Source organism: Mus musculus, chromosome 14, assembly GCF_000001635.26.
Source record: "Mus musculus strain C57BL/6J chromosome 14, GRCm38.p6 C57BL/6J".
In the NCBI taxonomy this organism is placed as follows: domain Eukaryota; kingdom Metazoa; phylum Chordata; class Mammalia; order Rodentia; family Muridae; genus Mus; species Mus musculus.
In genome coordinates, this window is record NC_000080.6 from 105620712 (window position 1) to 105644905 (window position 24194).

A 24194-nucleotide genomic window follows, 5' to 3' on the forward strand; every position below is an offset into this window, starting at 1 on the left:
AGGGGAATAGCATGTGCTATGCAGGCGTGTGGACTTAAGTTTGAATCACCAGCAACCACATAAAATGCCAGGGATTGCCCCCTGGCCCTGTGGCTCCAGTGCTGTGGAGTATGGATAAGGTCAGATCTCAGGGGCTCCCTGGCCTATCAAACTCTTCTTTCAGTAAAAGACCCTTTCCCAAACTAATGTGTTTGAATGTGGCCGAGAAAGACATTGAAAATCTTTCGAGCTTTGGCTTACATGCCCATGGGAACATGCACCTGCACGTTCATGTGCATTCAAATCACACACACACACACATTATTTAATTGGTTGTTTAATGCACTGATCAAATACAATCTCAAACTATTCCAGATAGCAAAAGGAAAACAATAAAAAAGAATCCCCAGTACACCTTGTGATTCAGGCTGGCCTTGAACCCACAGAGATCCCCTTGCCTCTGCCTTCCGAGTGCTGGGAAGGAAGGCATGCACACTATGCCTTGGCTCATCTTGTGATCTCTTGTGCTCAGGCATTTTGACAGTTTTGCTCGCCAAAATCATGGAACCATTAGGTTTGTGGCTGTGAAACAAATGCAGATGCCAGCACCTTTGTTGGTAAGCACTCCTCGCTGCAGTCCTGGGACACATGCCAATGCCAGGAGGAGGGAGGAGAAGATTAAGGGAGCTGTAGAGACAACCGGTTGGAGCTGAATTTCCCGTAGATAGTGCATACATGCACACAGAGAAGGATGTCAGCCGATGGTTTCAGACAGCCTTCAAAACCCAGCAGAGGAATGTCTTACCCACTCACCAGGCCTGGGAGTTGAGCCTCCTCATTTACATGAGCTTTCTTGTTCATTTGCAAGTGACTGAAATGATGTCTGAGCACATGTTGGATCAGAATTCCTGTTCTGAAGGAAGTTTTCATGTCAAAACGAGTGTCCCCAGGGTTATGAAGCCATCCTGTAAGCTATGAAACTGTTCCAAAGGACTGCAAGTTAGTTGGTTTTATTTTTTTTTCCCATTGGATGATTTTCTGCTTATTGGAAGAAGAATTTATCATTGTGTTGAGAAAGAAAATGGAATCCTAGCATGATGCTTGTGAAGTCTATGCTCAGTGTGACCACATGATTTTCGTCTTTCATGGACTCATCCCTCTGGGAAACTTGAGGGGCTTCAGCACTGTGCCTCACCCCACCCTGTCTGTAGCATTCTTAAGAGAGACAAAACTGTTAGAAGATCAGTTCTTGAATGAAATCTCTCATGGGATGAGAAAAATCTCTGGTTACCAGGTAACCATGTTGCTAAGAAGTGTGCCTTGGCCTGGTTAATTCAGAAAATGACATTATCAGCTTTGCTATGTGTGGTGGCTTGAATAAGAATGGCTCCCATAAGCTCATACACTTGAATGCTTGGTCATCAGGAAGTGACACTCCTTGAGAAGCCTTAGAAGGTATGGCCTTGTCCCAGTCTCTTCCTGCTGCCTGCAGATCTATATGTAGCTATATGTATCTATATTCTGTATCTATATGTATCTATATTTTGTATCTATATGTTGCTGTATATTCTCCGCTACTTCTCCAGCACCATGTCTGTTTGCGTGCCCCCATGTTCTCTGCCATGTTGACAATTATGTAAAACTGTGAAACCATAAGGAAGTCCCGATTAAATGCTTCCTTTTTTCTAAGAGGTGCTGTGGTCAAAGTTTCTCTTCATAACAATAAAACAGTGACTAAGATACTATGAGGATCTGGCAAAGGAACTGATTACTAATAGGGAATATTCCGTTCTATACTACGAATAAAGTTATTATTACATGATTTAAGATCACTCAGAACATCAGTATCCTTTTGCTCAGCCTTACTGATAGTACTATATGTATTAATCAGGTGCCTTTGAGAAGGAAGAGATTCTCTTAAGAGTAATGGGATTTCTCATTTTGTGCCATATTCTTATCACTAAAAATTCTCTTGATATCTCTAGGGAAAGTGATGCAAGTCCCTGCAGGGACTGCCATGGTACTACTTTTGTACTGGACTTTGATGGAAAGGAATTTGTCCAGATTCTGAATCCCCAAATTCAGGAAGAGAAACCTCCATTGGATCCCTCTGTGGTCTATGTAGAAGGATCATTTCTGTCAAAGACATGGTTGGTTGGCAAAGGAAATTAGAAGTTGTTGACCCAGCCTGGAGCACATGTGAACCTTAAGATTTCTATGCAGCGTTTCTTTTTCTCTCTACCTAACATTGGTGCTGATCTAAGCAGCTTGTTTTAGCTCTTTTTCCTGAGTAACAGGTCTTAGCTAAGGCTTAACTTGTATCCTTGGTTCATTATCTTCTCCCTACAGATATGTGAAGTGTTTCTCTTGAACTAGGACACAGTTGGAGGTGAATAAGCTATGACCGTTAAACTCTAAGCCTCTAAAGTTTTGCTGTAGGCAGGAACCTCTGAAACTAAGGGAGATGACTACACACAGAGTCCATGCTGATGAGTACTGGGGCTCGCTTTTGTTGTTCTAGGAGGAGGGCGATGAATGAATGGACTCTGGATTTCCCAAGCCTTCTCTTCTCTCCATTGGACACTTTAACTCTGCTGGCATCCATTGGAGCCGCCTCGGAGAAGTCCTCTAATCCTGTAAGCCACAAGAGCAATAGTGCCAAAAATGAATCTAGAGGTCATCCAAGTGACATAGCAGAGGGGGGAAAGGTTACAATCATGACAATCTAGGCTATTACAATGTTATGGAGGGTGGGGGGACAAGCCAGGAAGATCAGCCCTTGGGGAGAAAGCTGGTTAAAACAAAACAAAACAAAACACAAAACAAAACAAAACAAAACAAAACAGTCATATGAAAGTGACTCTCAGAATGAGTTGGAAGATGACTATGTTCAGAGAAAATTTAGTTTCTGAGCTTCTAAGATGGCACAGAGAAGATGTAAGAAAAGCACAGAGGCAGCCACTAAGGCAAATATCAAAGATGGAAAAGATTTCGAAGCATCAAACCTCTCAACTTTGAATGGTTACATCCTGATCAATTCATCTGTGTTCGTCATCCTTGTTGCTGTAGCCAACTACCTGGTGGGAGTGACACAACATGGGGAGGTTCACATTGGCTCACAGTTTAGGTGACATGGTCCATATGGTGACAGGGGCAGCTCCAATCCTGGCAGTGGGAGCTTGAAGACAATAGCCTTGTGAGGCCAGACAAGCACCAGACAAAGAACTGGCTGTATCCTTTAAAAGCCCACACCAGGGATTCACTAGCTAGACTTCCCAAAACAGTTTCACTAGTAAGGGCACACGTATTCAGACACATGAGTCCATGGGAACTACAGTATGATCCCGACTTGAAATATCCTTAAGGGGAAATTACTGAATATCAGTACACCTAATGACTGAACACGGCTCTTAACACACAACACACTGTGGATTCTCATTTCCAACCCTGGAAGATACAGCTCAGTGTTGCTTTTCGTTATTGCAACAAAGTATAGCCTCACACACTATTCACCCAGTAGAAGCTCAAAATGCAAAACCCAGTCTGGTTTCTATTGAGTGTAGATTGCTTTTGCATCATTGGGAAGGTCCCAACATTTTAAATAGAGGTCAATAGGGTAAAATGTGATACTAAGATGTCCAGGCAAAGTATAAAGACGCTGCTGTTACCTCTTCCTCTTCACTCTCTCCCTGCAACATTAGCTAGGTCGGCTACTAATTCTACCATATATAGCCCCTGCCCTTACCCTGCACACATTTGGACAAAGTCCCTCCTGCAATATCCTGTCACGAAATTATTCACGAGGTTGCTCCTCTTCCCGTCTGCAGCAGTTGATCCTTCTGAGTGGTTTCTACCATCTGAGATGGTGGTTCCCTGGCACGGAAAAGCAAGGGATGGTTAGCAGCCATCCTCCAACCTCATTATTATTTCACAGGATGGACTGCCAAAGAGAGAGTATAAAAATCCCTTCGTAGAGTTCATTACCAGCCACATTTTCTCAGATCCAATCTCATTCTTCTCTTCCAAGAAACCTAAATAAGAGTAGATATTGCTTTTGTGAAATATGTTCCTCGAATAGTAAGAAATAGCAGAGTGTACTCTGAAATGTAATGTTTAAGTCTACATTTTGTTTCATTCAGATAAAACAAAAATATATGCTTTGTCAGTGTTAAGGGTACCTAACAGAGGAACATTCTGTATTTAGCAGTGGGAAAAAGAAAAACTTTTACCACTTTTTTTTTTCTGTGCTTGGAGTGATTATAATATCTAGAGTTCTGCCTTTGCAAATCTTTTTTATAGGTCTGAAATATTGAGGAGGAAAAATTCACCAGAAATTTTGATACACAACCTGACAGGACACGGGCTTCAACCCACAAAGATTCTGATGGAAAGATTTGTCTCCTGGAAAGGCTCCAGGAAGATAAAGTGCAAAACAAGACAGGGCGGAGCGGGCGGCGGAGCTGAAAACACTGCTGACATTCTTCAGGCGGTGCCACTCTTTTGTTCTTTGTATTAAATATTCTGAATAGTTTGGCTCTCTTTATTAACTGATAAAATTAAGGTAGGCTAGGTGTGTGTGTGTGTGTGTGTGTGTGTGTGTGTGTGTGTGTGTACGCGCATAAATTCATTATTTCTGACCAGCTAAGTTTGAAAGCTCACTGAAGCATAATAAAAAGAAAAAAAAGAATCATCACATCCACAACTTTTTTTTTTTTTTTGGACAACCTAGGGAATACAAGGCTGGCAACAGAAATGGGAATATATTCAGGAAATCACAGCCTTGCATCAGCAGGCTATCATTTTGAGAAGCAAAGGCACAGTTAAGATTCGGTATATAGATGCTCTCTCCTGGTTAGTCTCCTATGGGAAGCTTATCACACTCCAGAGACCTCACGTAGTCCTTCCTGTGCTCACAGGGAGTGTGGAGGACGATGTGATTTTTGTTGTCAGCAAGTGTGAAGGCAGAGTCTCTCTCTCTCTCTCCCTCTCTCTCTCTCTCTCTCTCTCTCTCTCTCTCTCTCTGTGTGTGTGTGTGTGTGTGTGTGTGTGTGATAACTAGAAGCCCTTCATCGTGGTTTGATACTCTGCTCTCTCTAGCCGCTAAAATTCAAAATCACTTTGAGAAAGGCACCTTGCATTTTCATTTTCCGCAAACTGAGGCCTATGCTGCCTGCTCAACCCAATCACATCGGAGTCTAGGCCTTGACCTAGTAATGGCGGCCCTTTGCTAGTAATGGCAGGACCCTCCTGGGCCCATCTTCAGCGTTTGTTGTTTGTTTGTTTGTTTGAATAGCAGTCTCATGTTGGACTTAGACTTGTTTTACTTATAAAACTGAAAATCTCAGGATGGTTGGGATATTTTTATGCTTCTCTTCGTTGATTGACTTGAGACAAGTTTTCAGCCTATGGCTCAGATTAGTCTGACACTAACTGTATAAATCAGGTGGAATGTTAACACATTGTTATCCTGCCTCAGCCTCCCTGGTGCCGGAATGACAGACCCGCACTACCATGTCTACCTGTTCATTCCATTTACATAAGTGAAATTAAGACACACACAATTCAACTAATGTTGTTAACTGTAGGCAATACCATGAGACTGAGTTCTAGTCTCACCTCTGCCAGGAATTTGAGGCTACAGTTCTCTGAGTGAGAGAAGCTGTCCACTCCAGACGCTGCTGTTTTGCTTTTTAGTCTTCGTTCACACGCTGGATTCCTCTTGTAGGCGGTGTCTCATTGGGTTTAGTTCTATCAGAGCTGTGCTTCAGAAAGCCTCGCTGGAGAGACTGAAGCCAGAGCTTCACAGACATTTTGATTAACTTTTCCCTCTTTTAAGCCACTTTTTGGATCTCAGACTGTTTCTGTGGAGCACACAAAATCCTTTGAGCCCTGATTCATCAAAACTGGATTGCGTGTCTGTGGAGGGATTCCATCATGCTCAAAGGTTAATATTTTTAAATGCTTAGGTCATAACTTTTCTGATAATTAGCTGTGATTGTTTTACCTATATATTGATTTTGAAAATTGAAGTAGCTATTATGCTGTGTTTGCACATGTCTCTCTGTGTGTGCGTGACTGCACTCAAGGCCCTATGCATATGGACAAGTGTTCTACCACTGAGCCACACCCAGGTCCCCGTGCAACTTCATTTATAAAGTTCAATATCCTACACAAAACCTTCAAAACCTTCACTTCTAACTTCTAATCAACTTTAAATGCAGTCGTGAGGGGTGATTCAATGTTTGTTTATTATTGTTATTTTTACAAACAGCTCATATAGACTCACAGGGACTCACAGAAAATACTATTTCTACTCTCAGTGATGACATCTTTATTACAACTGTCTTACATATGTGAATGTTTCTGGAACATTATATTCAATTAATTTAGTGGTTTTTTTTTTCTGAGTCTCTCTTATCTCAATAACCTCTAGTTCATTTATTTCCTGAAAATGACACAATCCTTTCTTTATATATCTGCAAAAAGCTCCACTGGGTATTTATACTAAGGTTTTTTTTTTTAAGGAATTCATGTGTTGACAGACATCTGGGCTAATTCTTTATTTTGACTACTGTGAACACTACAGTAATACTTAGGAATATTTGTGCTTTGCTATCATATAAAGCCACACTTTTAAACCTGTTCTTACCTGTTACACAGCAAACCTTCTCTTGATGTTGAACATACCTTGACTACTATGGATGGGCCAGCGTATCATTTCCTCCTAGGTGGATAATCCTCAAGAAATTGCAGTGCTTCGGTATTAATCTGGGGAGCAGGTCAATACAGATGATGCAGACATCCTGCCAAAATCAATGAGTTACATGTGGTCGCTTGGGGGGGGGGTGGTCTGTTTATAACTATTCCTTTGCCACCAACCCTAATAGGCTGAGTTCAATTCTCCAGACACAAGGAATAAGAACATCGACTCCTACAAGTTTCCCTCTGACCTCTGATACACACATATAACAGGATTAATAAATAATGCATTTAGCTCATTAAGTAGAAGATAATGCCTCTGCTGCAGATGTTTTATGTATTACTTCTACGAAGTAATGTGCTCATATTTTTTCTTTCTGTTTTTGCTGTTGTGACCTTGGTCTATGGTTCTTTCTTCATTAGGTTTCACGGCCTATTTCCTCTCTAGGAGGCTGTAAGTGTGTTTTCCAAATCCACCCTTCCTTCCTTCCTCCCTCCCTCCCTCCCTTCCTTCTTTCCTCCCTTTCTCCCTCCCTCCTCTCTCCCTCCCCCTCTTTTTCTCTTTCTTTCTTTCTTTTCTTTCTTTCTAAGGTGAGTCTCATTTGTACTGAGCACCAGTGACTGTGGTGAAAGAGAAAGCCATGAAGTCATCTTGCTGTCTGTAGAGGCAAGAGAAGCAAGATGTCCTAGTACTTTGCTTGGAACAGGGAAAGGATTTATTTTCTGGCTATGTAAGCTGAAACTCAAGAGAGATGGGACTTGTTTAACAGGTCCCTCAGGAAAATCATATGCTCCTAGCCACACCAAACAGCTTTAGGTCCTTCATCAGGAACTAAGATGAGAGTTACTGTCTCATTAACTCTAGAAGTTTTGCTCTGTGTCCCAGCTAGTTCCTTCCTGTCATCTTCCATCCATTTGGAGCTGACACGGGAGTGGAGAGGGGATCAGGGTGCACTCAGGGCTTATTGGATTTGGTTATCTGGAAAATGCATGTAAACTAGGGACAAGCATGACATAGACAGCAGCCTTCACGGTTTTCGATCACAGTATCTTTGTTCTCTAAAATGATGACAATTGCTCTAGCATCTAATTGAAACAGAGCCCACAGAGGGTACCTTATTTACCTCAAAGCCCTTGAGATCCTGCCCCGAGCTTAGCGCATCACCAGACTCGTGGCAGTGATTGAGAGCAACTGAGACACGTGGATTTCCAGGATGAAGAGAGGAGAGAAAACATTATTAGAAAAACATAGGTCAGCTATAAATTGCCTTGTTGGAGTGTTTTTGGAAGGGCAACAGTGCTTTAGGAAAGCCATCATCAGTGAGGACAGTGTGAAGAATAAGTCAGGGGAGCCAGGGAATAATGGCACCTGACCAGGATGTGGTTAGAGCAAGAACAGCTGGGAGGGGCTGACTGCTGCCTCTCATTAGGTCCCTACCCTTTCCAGCATCTGCATGTGAAGTGAAACAGGAAGAGGGTGGATTTAACCAGGAGACTCTCAGCATGCATTTAGTCAGTGCGCTGTGCCTCTTGCACAGATGGTGTTCCTTAAGAGTCTATGTCTATAATCCCCTAAAACAAGATACCCAGGAAGGATTCTAGCTCCGTATTCTTTCTTCTGCCCACATGAATAATGGCACGTTTCTCCATTTGTGAAATAAGTAATTAAGTTGGGATAGCCTCCAAGGACCCAACAACTTTGACAGCTTGTAGTTCTGCTTTTGAGAAACCAGAGTTTTTGTGATTTCTCATCCAGTTTAAATATTAAGTGACAGCTGTACAGTGCTCAGTGATGTAGGTAATTTCGGAACCCCCATGTATCCTTCATATGCTGGAAACTCCCAGATGCTTAACATCAAACTCTGTTGTGCAAGTGGCTTGCCAACCCCTTGACGCCTTTCAGTTGGTTATGTGGTGCTTGGCATCACTTTAATGGCAGCCAAGTCAAGAGCAAGATGCTCCTTGTGATTCATCACCTTAGGCCACTTCAGCAGCAGGCTTTCCTGGGTTAAAGTGATGCTGACTAATGGTCAGCTCACACAGCATGGTGCCACTTGCTTCTTTAGAGCAGATCACTAACCTTGCTCCTCTCATTCTAACAATCATTGGTGCTAATTGCTTCGAAGGTTCTCAATCTATCCATAGGCCAAAGCAACAAACTTCAGAGTAGAATTACTACACAATACGAGTCTCATTAACACGTGTGCTCAGAGTACATGTGTGGCTTGGGACAGTGAAGAGGAGCTTGTACTGGACAGTAAGGACTGTGTTCTTGGGATGCTGTCAGTTATTTTCTGGGCACCTTGAGGAAGTCAGTAACCTCTTTTATCTAATCCTCATGCTATTTATGAGCATTTGTCATATGATAGATCTCGTTTTAAAGGTTTCTGGATCACTTTAAAATTTTTATGTTTGTCGCTCATCAAATCCCTAGAACAGGATCATTATCAAAAATTTTTTGGAAACTCAAAACTCTGTACTGCAATCCCCAGTCTCCGTCTTCCCCGTGTTATTAGCATTAAGTATGGTCTTCCTCCTCTCAGAAGGCTCCCTCAAAGCCCCTTGCTCCTTCCCTGTGAGAGGGAGGAAAGCAAAACATTATGGTATTGCTTGTTTCATATCTATCACAACTTGGGAATAGATAATGACCATTCAGTCTTTTGGGCAAGTATTGATAGTGACAATTCTCTACTCGAACACTCCGCTCATTTCTATTGAAAGAAAAATTGGTTCTTATTTGTGAGGTCTGAAATTTATGTTGCTGGCATTTTCTCACAACTAAGCAGAAAAAAAATTGTTTTTCTCCAAAAGTTATCTTCTAGCTGAAATATAGGCGAATTATATCTAATATATATATGTATGTATGTATGTGTATCTATATATATCATCTAATTCTTGTAACTTGATCAGGTGAAAAAAAAATAAAAAGAGAAGCAAGAAATTCCCAACTAGAAAAGGGATTCAGGTCAAGAATGGGAACTAGAGGTTTTGTAGCACAAGCACATATATGGTTTAGTCAGAGCAGATATCCAAAGCAAACTCCTCTTGGCGCTCTATTTACCGGAAAGTCCTTTCAGCAGTTTCTGTAAGTCCCTTACCTTGTTGCCAACCACTGATTTGAGGTTCAGAAGCAAGTAGAGAATGGAGCTATTATTTCTGTGACTTTTCATTAATTCTGGGTCTATGGTGACTGAGCATCTTTCTTTCCAGAAGCTCGGAGGCATTGTTGACTGAGCTGCTATGCTAATTTGTACTTTGGAGTAAGGCTTGAGCTAGGACTTACTGCAGAGATGGTGCAAATGGATGGTGCAAAAGCTATGGCACCCGGAGGCTGCAGTTGGAGCTTTAGTGACGATTCCTATCTGTTTACATTTCATTGCTCCGCATTCTGATGATAATATATTCACCACATGTGACTTCTTCACCTACAAGTCCAAAAGATACATCAAATTCAACAGGTCACATATGAATTCATTAGCAAACCCCCCCCCCCATTTGACTTTTTTTTGTATTTTATACCTTGATCTATTAAAATAATAATTCTCTTACTCTTTGAAAGTTATACACATTTAAACAAATGTATATTGATCACGTCCATCTACAACTACCTCCCTCTTAAGTCCCCATTATGCCCGCCCGCCACATCTTCATTAATTATTCACTATCCATATAGAAATCCAAGCTGGAAACCACAGCGCTCCTTGGTTCTTCCTTTCCTTCAGCATTTACACTGAATGAGCGTCTCCCGACCATCCGTTCCACCTCTAAAATGTCTTTGAATCTGCTCATTCCTCCAACCACTATCCTCATTTTCTCTCTCCTGGATCTTTGTCAGAGCTTCCTAATGGGTCTGCCTGTCTCCAGGGCAACCACTTTCTATTCCACCCACCGATCTGTGCCAGGGTGTGCTTTCTGAATAGCAAATCTGATCTTGTCAACTTACACAATTAAAATCCTCCAGTGGATCCCAGCCACTTACAGCATGGAAATTCAGGCTCCTGAGCTCAGCCTGAAAAGACTGTTTTTAATTTGGCTTCTGCACCTTCCACCTGCAACTCAAGGCTGTTAATTTCTGAGGTTGGCATCATAGAATGTGCTATTGAGCTCCCATGGCTTTCTGTGTGGAGCGTCAGTGCCTTGAACAGCTTTCTGTCTTCCTCCCCTAAACACCTACTTATTCCTTCTGTAAGGGCTTCTGGTGACACCTGTCCTAAGCAGCTTAGGTTCCCAGTCCCCTTTGTGTATAGTCTCAATTAACAATGTCACATGCAACCTTGTATCATTTTTTTAGCTTCATTATATTTGAATCATGTTTTTGGATGTATTTCCCCCAGCTTTCTGTGAATTCATTTGAGCATTGTCTTTGTATTTTCAGCCTCGGGCCAAGCGCCTGGCAGAGGAGAGGAACCCACTACATGTTTGCTGAATATGAATGAATACCGAGGCAGCTGGTTTCAGTAACAGCAGAGCCACCCTGGGCATGCAACTTAAAGTCCTTTGAGACTTTGTCCTCATTTGCAAGATCAGGAACAAAACGAGCACTATCTTCCTGTGTATGATAAGAATTAAAGAAGATTCTGGCATGCTCTGTAAACTGGTGTACTAGTGTAAGAAAGTGTAATTATCGTGACTCATTGCATGACAAATAAAGATTTATTTTTAGAAGGTGTGTGTGTGTGTGTGTGTGTGTGTGTGTGTGTGTGTGCGCGCGCGCGCATGCACACACGTGCATGCACATGAGCATTTATATAGGTATCTGCCTATAAATGCAAGTGTTTCCAGAGGCTGGAAGAGATCCTCAGATGCCCTGAAGTTGTAGTTACAGGTGGTTGTGGGCAGCCAAACATGAGTGCTAGGAACCAAACAAGAGTTCACTGGGAGAGCAGCAAGGGCCCTTAACTACTGAGTCATCTCTCCAGCAGCCCCTCCCACAATGGACTTTAAACTTTATTTATAGATATATGTAACCAACTTTGTACTTTACAAAATCGCCATGTAATCTATCTTCCCTCTCTTGGTCTCTGGTAAATCTATCAGGCAAAGTCCGGCCCAGGATCCTTCCAAGCAGTCTCCTCCCTGGACCAGGCAGAGCATAGCAGGCCCACGCCTGGCTCCACATACACTCTGAAGTGCCCGTTTCTCTTACAGATTGTACTGTTCCATTTCACACATTTATCTTTCCTACATTTTCTTGTGATGTTCTTGAGGTTTGTTCTCTTTGCCATCCTACACACTGAGTCAAATCCCAAGAGCAAATTTAGGACAATGTAGACAGAACATTCAAAGACTGATAGTTCTCCAGCTTATCCTGCTTCTGGTTAAGGAGTGGTCCATGAGGTGCACCCCTGACCAGGGCTCTTGAATCCTTTTGTGAGTTCCCTTGACGGCCACTTGATAACAGCCCAAGGTTCCAGAGTGTCCTGGAGACTCCCCAGGCCACTGCCATCCCTGACATTCAGAGTTCTTAGTGGACACAGCATCCTTGGTTTCTCAGCATCAAGTCTCTGAGATCTGTCATGGTCATTCCTGCTATTCAAGAGCATATCATCTAAGCAAAAACCAATGTCTTCCCTGGACCGTCCTCCCCTCCTCTTTCCTGAGCTGCTGGCTACCTTCCTTTTCTCACTGAAAGTCCTTTACTAGATGTGTTTTTAAAGGATGTTTAACTGTTCCTGGTGGTTTCCTCAGTGTCAGGTTCCATGCTTTGTACAGCACTTGTGGTAAAACACATTTCCTTACGTGAAACCTGCAAAGAGTTACTATCGGTGCCCCCTCTTTGAAGGGCAAAAGACACTGAGGCTCAGAGTGAATACATGACTTGGGAGATGTATCAAAAAAGCTTGAGTCTACTCATGTCCAAGGTGAGAGTCTGCCCCTGAAACATCAAGATGCTATCTCTCTTCCTTTCAATTGCACCCTTGCCTTCCTCTGAGGCCTTTACCCTCCCTCCAGTAGCATATAGTTGTATCTATCATTTGACTCATGATTATTCTGTTCTCCCACACTCCTTGGAAATCACAATTACATCCACTGTACAACCCTCAGCTGTCCCCATCCTTATATTTCTTATAGTATCACATCAGGTTTCCTTCAGTCTTTGAAATACTTTGAAATATTCAATAATATATATTATGTATACATATATGCCTTATTATATAGATATATAGAGATTCCATTCTGTTTGAGTCAGTCTCTTGTCTAGCATCAAACTTGCTATATATCTGAGGCTAGTCTTAACCCTCTGATGCTAATACTCTTGCTTCCTCCTCCTGAACTGTAAAACTATCATACCTATTTTATGTGGTGTTGAGGATTGAACCAAGGGCTTTGTGCATGTTTGGTAAGCATTCTACTGAATAAGTTGTATCTGTAGCCTAGCACCCCCCACACACCCACCCCCTACCACTTTCTGCATGGTTTTAGGAGTTGAAGCCAGGTCCTCACACATGCTAGGCAAAACACTCAACCACTGAGCTACCTACCCAGTCTAAAATTCTGAAGACTATAAATTATAAACTGTCATTCATTTCAGACAGGAATTTTAGTATGTTAATTTGTGATCTATTCAATTAAATTTATCAAAGACAACTACAAGATCATCATGTTGTTTTTGACTGAACTAAGGCAATATATTTATTCATGAATGAAGAAAGCTAATTTCTTAAGGTTGAAAAAGAACTCAATACCTAACATCCAGCAGGATAAATGATGGGACTGGAGAAGGTCATATTGAGGAAGGAAATCCAGACCCAGAAAGCCAAACATCATATGTCCTCTCTCATCTGAGTTTCCTAGTTCCAATCTTCAACATATGTGTACTCCTCAAAGCAAGCTCCTCTTTGCAATGGGCAGGGACCATCAGAAATTCACAGCCAATCAATCTGCTGATTTTTGGAGACCAGTCCCAGTAGACACATCTACGACTAAACTCCCGCACCTAAGACTCAGGAATCATTTCAGAAGATGGGTAGAAAGACTCAGCGGATCAAAGAGATTGCTATAAGATTGTGTCTCCTAGAACTGTCAGGCGTGATACCTGTGAAGTGTCAGATGCATGGCCACCTGAACATGAGCTGATTAAGGATAACAACAATAGACATGCTAATGTGGATGAGGGGAAGCTCACAAAAACTCAATGCCACCAAAGACCTACTGGCAACTAAAGAATGTTAAAAGCAAGAGAAGTACTTTTTCCCAGGAAGACCATACCACTTGGCTATCCAAAACCAAATGGCCAAGTGGTTAGCCCTGAAAAAATATTCATACAAGTAACATTATGCAGAATTAGCAGGCTGTGTTTATGTATTTAGGATTTCTCTCTCTCTTTCTTTCTTCCTTTGTCCCTCCCCTCTCTCTCCCACTTCCCTTCCTACCTTACCATGACCACCATCACCACCAACAACTAATAACAAAAGGCCAAGGGCCATGAGTTTGAAAGAGAGCAAGGTAGGTTCATGGAGGATTGGGAGGGGAGCAAAAAGAAGGAGAGATGATAATTATATTATAATTTCAACAGATAAAAAATAATTTTCAAAAAGGTAGAAAAACAACTTTAGCCCTCATAACAACATTTCATTTTACCTTCTTCTCAGTTAATTAACTCCAAAGTTTTATTAGCGCTGGGAACAATCTTATCGCTTACAGTTGCTCTTCACCACATTCCTGGGAACTAGGAAAGAACAGGCAGTGTACACTGCTGTTTAGAATAAAGTGGACTTGGATCCAGATCTCATACTGAGCGTCCCATTCATGGCTTCCCATCCTATCACATCTCCTCGTGGATCCACTTGAGAAAATCAAAACCAGGCAGATGAGGGAGCAAAGCTAATTTGAAATCAGACATTTAACTTGCATGTTCTTGAACTGAATATATTTTATGTTTGTAAAGTAACTTAAAACAGTAATTTTATTCCTTAATTTCAGCAACATGGCTCAGACAGACAATAAATAAATATTCTGTATGAGTTTTAAAAAGATATTATTATATAAACACCTTCTAGACCATGAATCGAATCCTATACCTTTCTGTCTGTAGATGTTATTGTGGGTATTTTACTAATCCATAAATAGTACCTCAGAACAAGTGAAAATTTATTGATCTGATAGGAGAATAATGGAACTCTGTTTAGCAATCCAGCTCACTCCTACTCTAAGGACCCTTCCAGTTCACCCGGACAAAGATTACCAGTGAGGAGATGCAAGATTATTTCCATATATTATGTTCCTGGGAGTGCACGTATTTGAAAACTCACCAGCTTGTGGCACTGTTGTATGAGGCTGTGAACTAGGAATATGTGGCCTTGCAAACAGAAGCAGCTTCCCATACATACCGCTGGATCCAGTCTAGCTCCCTGTTTTCTCCTCATGAAGTGACCATCTGCTTGGTACTCACATCAACACAGACTAAGAACTTAACTCAGCCACTTCTACCACAATATCTGCCTCACCATCGTAGTTGGGATCCTTTGACATGAGCCAAAATAGACCCTTTTCTCTTAAGTTGTTTCTCCCAGGCATTTTGTCAGAGCCTCAAAAATGCAAATAAAAAAAAACAAAATAAATTAATATACAAGAACAAGGGCTGAATAATAAGGACAAGATAATACAGATGTGGTCGCACACACCTGTAATCCCAGCACACGGAGAGTTAACTCAGGAGGATTGCTAGGAGTTCAAAGCCAATTTGGATTACATAGCAAGTATCAGGCCAGCTAAGGCTACCTAGAAAGACAGAAAAACAAACAGAAAACAAACACACCCATAGACAGAATAAATAAAACAAAAGCAGCAACAACAACTTATAAGGAGAACTGGCACAGCAATAAATGTAGTAGACCTTCCAGTCTCCATAGTACAGTGAATTGCACATTTCTGTTATCTACCCAAAAAGGGGGTAGGGATGGGGGTGGATAAATTCTACCTAGATCTGTTATAATTCATCAATTTATCATTTCATGTTTAATTCAAAGATCTTTCTTGAGAAACGACTTCAAGATTTAACATTACACTCTGACCAGGGAACTAAGCGGGCTAATTGGTTTTTACATGTCCCTCCATTCTCCAAGTGCAATTCCCCAGCTTCATACCCAGCTCTGAAACAGAACCCCCAGTGTGCCCTCCCCTTCTGCTCACACTCCAGTGGCTCACACAGACCTCTCCCAACAACCTTCTGCCTCCCTGCCCACCCAGTCCTCAGCGCCAGCAGGCGTTCTCTGGGAACTCTACAGCCCAGCCTGGTAGCAACCCAGGCAGTCCAGCTTCAGCTTCTCTCTCCTTCTCTCCATATCCAATCCCTTAGTCTCTTTCCCTATTGTGACCTCTCCTCACTCCAAGAATCTGAGTAGATCCATACTTATCATCCTGCATAAAACCCAAATCCAATTGGATCAAAGGTCTCAACATCAAAGCAGACACACTGAGCCTCACAGAAGAGGAAACAGGGAATAGCCACTCATGGCTATAAAAATCTAATTTTATTTATGCATTATATATATGCCTGCAGTTCCTTTCAGAATATATCATGGTTTCCAGTTCAGTGTCTTTATGGGATTCTTGATTGTGTGAATAATCAGGAGGCCTCTGATTCTTGTGCCTTTTCTCGAGCATTTTTCCTTCTGTTTGTTGGTTTTATCCTTTTCTACTGTGTTATTCGTTTTGGTTCATTATATTTTATTTTATTAATATCCCCTAGAAGTCTGTTTGTTTTCTAATGATAAAAAGAGGGTGTATCAGGATGGTAGAGCACATGAGAACTAACTGGGAGGAAAAAGGGGGGACTGTAATCAAGTTATATTATGTGAAAAAATATCTACTTTCAGTAAAAGAAAACAGTGATTTAATATTAGAAATCATCTATACTATGATAATACTATATCTCATTTCATTTACAGTACACATTGGCATTGACTATATATTTATATTAGTTGCATAATCTTTCAGTGTGTATTATAACTGATCTTATTCAACTGAATTGTATCGACCAAGAAGCTAAATTCAAAGACTGATTCAAAAAATAATCCCCATCCTCATGTCAATTTGTAATTGTGAATTCATTTGAAACCTGATTATTTAAGTAAGTTTTTAGTGATTTATTTCATTTTTAATAATGTATGTCTGTCTGTGCCCATGTGGGGGATCTGCACACGAGTGTAAATGCCCAGAGAAGTCAGAAGAGGGTGTGGATCCCTAAAGCTGGATTGGCAGGTATTTGTGAGTGTCCAGTGCAGATGGCAGAGCCACACTGAAAAAGTAATGCATTCTCTTAACTATCCCTCCAGCCCTAAAATGACTTCTGATGGTGTCAGTGACTCAAGGAACATTAATTTAAGCAAGTGGAATAAAATCACTATCTCTTTTAGAAATACAATTTTGAAAACATTGTCTTAAAACCATCTGTCCATCCTACCAAAGGCACATTATTCTTCCGTTTGTTAGTTTAAAAAGTAACTCCTAACAGCTACTTTACACCGTGATTTTAAATCCCAGAGATATTAAGTGAAGAGTAGCAACCATGACTTATCAGCCAATGAGGAGAGAGAATGTGGAGAGCTCTATATTTAAAAACACAAAGCCCACTGAAAGTCCTTTCTAGAGTTTATGTTCTTGATAAGAAGCCACTTATATAAGTCTGCTCATTGCTTCGTCACCCTTATTTTTTGACGTCACCCTTATTTTTTGACTTAGGTGTTCTTTCTGCCCACTTACAACTCATGGTCCCCTGAGGTTTCTGCACTCACACCACAGGTATCCCAATCCAGTCACACTGCATTCAATGCTACTGATGCTCCTGGTTTGGGGTGAACACACTTTACGATGCTCAGTCATCTGTATAAAGTAAAATAATGTTTGTCCTCCAAAAATACTCATGATCCAATCTCCAGCCTGTGACTGTTGCACAATAAGGGGAAATTTTAAGTTTTGGGTCATACTCAAGTTGCTAATCTCCTGATCTTAAAACAGAGAGAATATTCTGGGATATCCTGAAAGGCCAAATGTATTAAAGGGTCAATAAATGGAAAATAAAATAAATAAGTCAAAGTAATACAATGGAAGGACTTGACCCACCACTCACTATTGACTTAAAAAGGGCTCCAGTCCAAGGTAAATGGCTGACCTCCAGAAAAGACCAAGCTACACCAGAGCCTCCAAGAGAAAAACCCCACCAGCATTCTGGGTTTAGCCCCAAAAGATAAGACTTTTGATCTATGGGGAAAATAAAAGAAGAGACATATGCTTCTTATAGCCGTCAGCCTTGGCACATCCTCTAAATCTACTTTGGTGTCCCTGTGATGGCAATGTTCAGTCTCCCCTACTCTCCTAGAGAACTCAGGTATTTGACTTTAAGTTTTAGTGATTACCTTTTCCTAGGTAAGAGGTCATGCCTATGTTTCTACTATCATTGCCTTTTCAAAGGATTAGCTATAATCCCATGGTGAAATATTTAGCCTATGAAGACACACCAATTTTACTTTTCCATCTTGAACACAGATTTTCCAGGCCACTATGAAGTGTGCTGAGAACAGAAGTCTTTATCTACCTGGTTTCACAACCTGAAATTACTACTGGTTTTTGTTTTGTTTTGTTTTGTTTTGTTTTGTTTTGAACAGTCTGTCCTAGCCAGTCAAGCATGATGCTTCCATGTTATGTCTTTCAAATGTCTCTTGCCATTTGGTTCCTGGTATCTGTCTAGAAAGTTGTCCATTTCATCCAGATTTTCCAGTTTTGTTGAGTATAGGCTTTTGTAGTAGGATCTGATGGTTTTTGTTTTTTTATTTTTTTATTTTCTCAGTTACTGTTGTTATGTCTCTCTTTTCATTTCTGATTTTGTTAATTAAGATACTGTCTCTGTGCCCTCTGGTTAGTCTGGCGAGATGCTGAGCACTACCCCATGGGCTGTCCTAACTCAGATCCAGCATAGTCAGTATGTACAGCAACAGGAGAATACAGATCAGATGGCCCCTGAAGTCCTCGGGTACAGGTTGCTTAGGTACCTATCTCAGAGGGGCACCAACATGATGATCATCTCAGCAGGAAGTAGTCTCCATACTAACTTTTTTGTTTGTTTTTGATTTGGTCCTACCTCCTGCCACCTTTGGCTTCTCAGTCTCAAACATAAAAGAACAGTGAAATTGGGTCATCTGCAGGGTGGAAGTGGAACCTGGTAAGAGAGAAGAGGCAGAGAGCCTTGGAAGTTAATGAGAACTGTACCACACAGTGGAAACAGAACTCCAGAGTGTGGACAAGTTTCAAGTCGTCATTGGCTGTGTGTAGAGAGTATGAAGTTATCCAAGTGGCTAGGATTCTAAGGAAGACCTTGTCACTAAAGCAATTATATCACATAATTTAGGAAATGATGGTCAGCATGACCCTCTGTCATGAAAAGAAATGAGTGACAACATTCACTCATTTGTAATCCTGGAGGTTGCTCTGCGTGGTTGGAGGGGTATGCTGAAATAGTATCTCAGAAGCCTGGCACTGAAAAAAAAAAGTGAAAATTTAAAATATAGCCTCCCAAATGACTTACAACCTAACTGACTGGTAAAATGGCTCTTTGGTTTTCATTTTGCTTGTTTAAGCTCTGTGTTATCTGCTTGGTGATCGTTTCTTGCTTGTGTGGTTTCTAGTGTTAGAAGTGCTTCCTAAATATTCAGCAGCAGCGGAATACCAAACAACTTCTTCGGAGCCTGCCTCGCTCATGTGCAAGTTCTTATCTCATGTCTGAAACAAGGTACAATATGATCTTGACCATTACTGTATTTCTCTAAGTTTCTATGTCATTTGTATGTGTTAATAAAACGTCATCTGTTATCCACCTTACAGAATTACTGAGGATTAAAACGTCAACTTGCCATAGAACACAGAACACACTAAGGTCTCCCTCAACCTTCTCCTACTTTTCATTTAAAAAAAAAATGGGCCAAGAAGTTACTGCAGAGAAAAGCAGAGAGCACGATCCTTCCTATTCAAAGATAAGTGCTGTTAACATCCCATAGAATATTTTCAATATCCTTTTAAATTATTAAAAGTATGTAATCATGTGTAATACTGTGAATGTATTACATTCACATAGTATTGATTTTTTTCTTTCATAAAATGAGGTCATGTCTTGTATAACTTCCTATAATTAATTTAAACAGCCATTTGGTGGACATTTATTTTCCTCCAAGTGCTGCCCAGTGGTGAGTGCTGCGGCTGGCTCTCAAGCGCACTGGATCCAGTGAGGAGAGGGGCCAGCTATGCGTTGCTCTATCCATGTCCCTGGTGACTGCCCACATTCTCTAGTGTTAATATGAGCACGGTCATCGACACTGACCCCTGCTGCTGCTATAGTCACTGACCGACCATGGCCCTCAGTGGCAGCTTGGGCTTGAACTTCACCGTGGCCTGAGGTGGCAGGGCTGCCCACTCAAGATAGGCTTCTCCTCTCCATCCTTGAGTCTCCAGTTCCACCACTCTTCATGATGCGCAAGCCGTTCCGCCTTTCTTTCTCTGCCATCTGACCACCACTGCGATGACTCCTGCTGCAGGCTGAGCATGTAGCTGGCAGACCCTGGGCGACATTTTCCATCCTGTGTGCTGCATGTTGTGTGGTGTGGCAGCAGGTGGGTATCTATGGCCTGCTTGTGCAGTGAGCTGGGTGGCAGGTGTGTGGATGGCACTACAGTGTGCCTGTCTCTGACTTCCTCCCGCTCTGTGCTGCCTGGGTTTCATTTTACTTGATCTTCTTGAGTCCTTGGGCTACGACAGGCATCAAGGTAGGACGAACAAAGGACTGCGGTCCGCTCTGCACCTGACTGATAAAAGAACACCACCAACAACAAGGTGTGCTTCTTTGCCCGCTGCTGGAGAGTCCACAGTTAATCTTTAATCCAAGACTTGTTTTCAGGGTATTCTTCACCACTGGCAACGCACCTTGCGGAGGCGGCACAGTGGAGCTAGTCCTTGTGGTGGGCGCATGGGTTAGCCGGCCTCAAGGGCGTGAGTATGGGAGACCTAATCACACCACTAGTCTGCCATAGGGTATAGTATGGATGAAGAGGTGACTACCCCCACACTTACACAAACACCATCACCTCTGGTCTGGATCTCAGGAGAACCAGCTTCACCAGCAGTGCTGGCCCTGTTCAAGGGGAAGCAGGTGAGCTAGCTGTGATGGCAGCACAAGAGAGCTAGCTAGTCCTGCTGTGCCCAACTCACCCGCCATGAGGAGGCCATGGCTGTGGAGGTGATGCCCTCCCCTTCTCCCCGCTCATCACCTGCAGTGGCCGGGAGAGCTGGACCTGGGGTCCTAAGAGTGGATGAGCAGCCCCCCCCCCCGCTTCTCACCCACTGTGACACTCAGAAGTGTAGGCCCTGCACCTCACCTGGCCAGCAACACAGTGGAGCTAGCTGGTCATGATGGCCAAGGCATGAGAGCAGAAGAATTGACCTTGTCTGCTGCAGATGGTGGCTTTGGGTGGCCTAGCCAAAGCACTGCTGAAGAGCTCAGCCTGATGGTATAGATAAGGGAGAGTCAGCACTGACCAGTTCGGCTCCCATCTGGGCTCCACAGATCCACGTTTCTGTGTTGGCCCACCTCAAAATCCATATCATCTATAAACAGTTGGGATGCATGTAGGAGCCAGTCCTGCTGATCCAGGGTTGCAGCATCTGCATGACACAGGGCAACAACAGGACTACAGGGAGGAGTCCCACTGAGGCTATAATGTTGATGATGTCACAGAAACCAGTGATCTAGGGCCTGACTGCTAACTCATTGCAATGAACACTTGCAAATGAAGATGTGTAGACAGAGGGACATACTATGGGACACACTGACCCACTACAGTTTCCATAATGGGATGTTTTTTATGTTTTTTTTGTTGGTGTGTGTGTGTGTGTGTGTGTGTGTGTGTGTGTGTGTGTGTGTATTTGGGGAAGGAGATTGCAAGGGTAAAGGGCAGATATGAGGGTTCAGACAGATGATCGGGCTGGGTTATATGATGTCAAACTCACAAGGAACCAATTAAAGGTTTTGTTTTGTTTTGTTTTAAAGTAACCGTGGTTTTAAATATGGATAAAAATACTAAAAACTAGTTGTCTTTGGGTTTTACTGCTGTGAACAGACACTATGACCAAGGCAACTCTTATAAGGACAATATTTAATTGAGGCTGGCTTACAGGTTCAGAGATTCAGTCCATTATCATCAAGGTTGGAGCATGGCAGCATCCAGGCAGGCATGGGGCTGGAGGAGTTGAGAGTTATATATAATCTCTTGTTCCAAAGGCAGCTAGAAGATTGGCTTCCAGGAAGCTAGGATGAGGGTCTTAAAGCCCACAATGACACACTTCCTTCAATAAGGCCACACCTACACCAACAAGGCCACACTTCCTAAAGGCCACACCTCCTAATAGTGCCACTCTCTGGGCCAAGCATATTCAAACCATTACACTAGTATAGAGTATCAACTGCAGAATTGATGAACCCTCAGCAAGCCTATGACCCACACCCTCACTACTGAAGCCACCTTCTCCAAGGGCATGATGTCTCTTGCTTAGAATTATTTTGGAATTACTTTATTGAACGCAAATGTTTCTGGCCCGGTCATATGCTGCTAGGGAGCATGAGAAAGCTCAGTGAAAGGAAAAGGAGGCAGTGTGAAGGAAGGCTGTGCCTACAACACTAAAGAGCTGAAGGTTTTGAGACTGAAAAGGCTTAGAGCAGAGGCAGAAAAGGATTAGAGACATCCTGGTGTAGTGAAATCACCACAAGATAAAGGAAGACCTGTGGGTTAGAGAAGAAGTGCCACCAACTCAGATAGAATCAATCCTTCCCGGACATGGGTAAGCCCAAATATGTAGAGACAGAAATAATGAGTAGTCCTATAAAAAGAACAGAGTGCTCTCTGACCTATATTATATTATATATTATATTCAGGAGCTCCAAATACATGCTGCCCACACTAATATACTGAAAATATAGGGGGTGGGGGGGATACGTGAGCTGCCGCTGTACTTACGAACTTGGCTAACTGGGAAAGGTTCTTGGCCAGCTCCTCAGCTACAGCGAGGCTCTTTATCACAGATGACAGATCTGGGAGGCATTAACCAGCGGAGCTGCCTTGTTGGGCTTGGGTTGGTCTTGATTCCACTTCTACTGAGTCCCCAAGGGACTATGTAGAATGTCTGTCTGCAGACTTCCTGCATGCTCATGCAAAATTAGCTTTCTTTTTATTCCTGTAAAGAAATACATTTGAGAAAAGTCTAGTATTTTTCAAAAACTTACCTCTCAGAAGACATGTCTGGTTGACTGACATTTGGGCCACCGTGGCACAAGAGAACTGCCAGCCATTGGTGCAATGAATACACCCGCCTACCTGATTCATCCACTGGGCTCAGCTTGGTACCAGTGCTTTTGTTTTCTGTTCATTAAAATTCCTATCAGGGCACAAAATGCTGAACATCACCCAAAACAAAACAAACAAAAGCAACCACCCTCCCCAAAAAGTCCCAAAAAGCTTGGGTGCAAAGACAGCAAAGCCATTTATATATTGCTTTTCATCCTTCTTAAACACTTCATGGAATTTTAAATTTGAAATTTTGTGACATTTGTAAAACCCTGAGCACTGAGGATTTGTTTCTTCAACTTTAAAAAAGAAAATCTGAAAAGAAAATAAAATGAATCACAGATATTCAGTCTTTTATGCATTTTCCACGTGTTCAAAAGTAATAGAAAAGATTGGTATTGTTTCAAATTAAGTGCTTTACTTTTTAAAGAGTCGCTTTTCTGTATGCGAGGTGGAGAAGCATGGAAGGGTTAAAATAGATATCTCTATGAATGCAAGGAGTCTGCATCAACCACATGTTACACAAATATGCAAATATTTTGGTCTTTATTTTAAAAAAACTGCACATGCAAATTGATTCCAATTTTAGGAAATGCAATTATATCTTAAGGAAAACCCGTGAACTCTGCTGAGACAGAGCTGTCATTTGATATACACGATTGGGTTTTATTTTATTCTTTATTGAATGCACATGGCCTCACTGGTTTTACTTTTTCTTGCGGTAGGGAAAGAGGTAGAGATTGAATAGGTTACATACACTGCATTATTTTTAACAGACATTGTGTTACATTAGAGAAAGAATCATTTTCAGTGGCTGTAGTAGAGGCTTCTGGTTGTCTCCACAGGGCTTGTTCTCATTTTCTTCTATGATAACAGAGAGTTTGACTTGGTGTTTGGCACAGTGCCACTGGCTCAAGACCACATTTCCCAAACTCCCTTGCAAGGTGTGGCCTTGTAACAAGTTCTACACATGTGTGCTCAGCTCCCAGCACACACGCTCTTTTCCCTCCCTCCATTCTGCAGCTTGGAGTTAAGCATGGTGGCTACCTAGCATCCTGAACAGCATGGGTGTGACACCATCCTGCTGAAGATGGCACAGGCATGCAGAGGCAATTTGTGTCCCAGATTGACCAGTACGCCATTCCACAACTACCTTAGTTCAGACTTTCATGCAAAAAGAAATGAGAACTC

At 42.1% G+C, this 24194-nt stretch overlaps 1 long non-coding RNA gene and 1 other non-coding gene across 32 annotated transcripts; both read right to left on the reverse strand.

Moving 5' to 3' along the window:
- Positions 1-300: 300 nt before the first annotated feature.
- Gm6145 lies at positions 301-23093 on the reverse strand. Of its 31 annotated transcripts, none has more exons than XR_004691299.1 (12): positions 23034-23093; positions 22677-22893; positions 21042-21167; positions 15303-15399; positions 14260-15206; positions 9962-10103; positions 7803-7870; positions 6667-6782; positions 5596-5840; positions 3725-4010; positions 2985-3056; positions 301-2613 (listed from the first exon to the last, which is right to left on the reverse strand). It is a non-coding gene; the product is annotated as a predicted gene 6145 (long non-coding RNA). The 31 variants fall into 31 exon arrangements; XR_004691293.1 differs by lacking the exon at positions 23034-23093 and having other exon boundaries at positions 14260-14347; positions 14931-15206; positions 22677-23012; XR_004691298.1 differs by lacking the exon at positions 23034-23093 and adding an exon at positions 22972-23011.
- Positions 2931-3059, reverse strand: Mir6390 (microRNA 6390). The gene has a single exon (NR_105814.1). It is a non-coding gene; the product is annotated as a microRNA 6390 (primary transcript).
- Positions 23094-24194: the final 1101 nt, after the last annotated feature.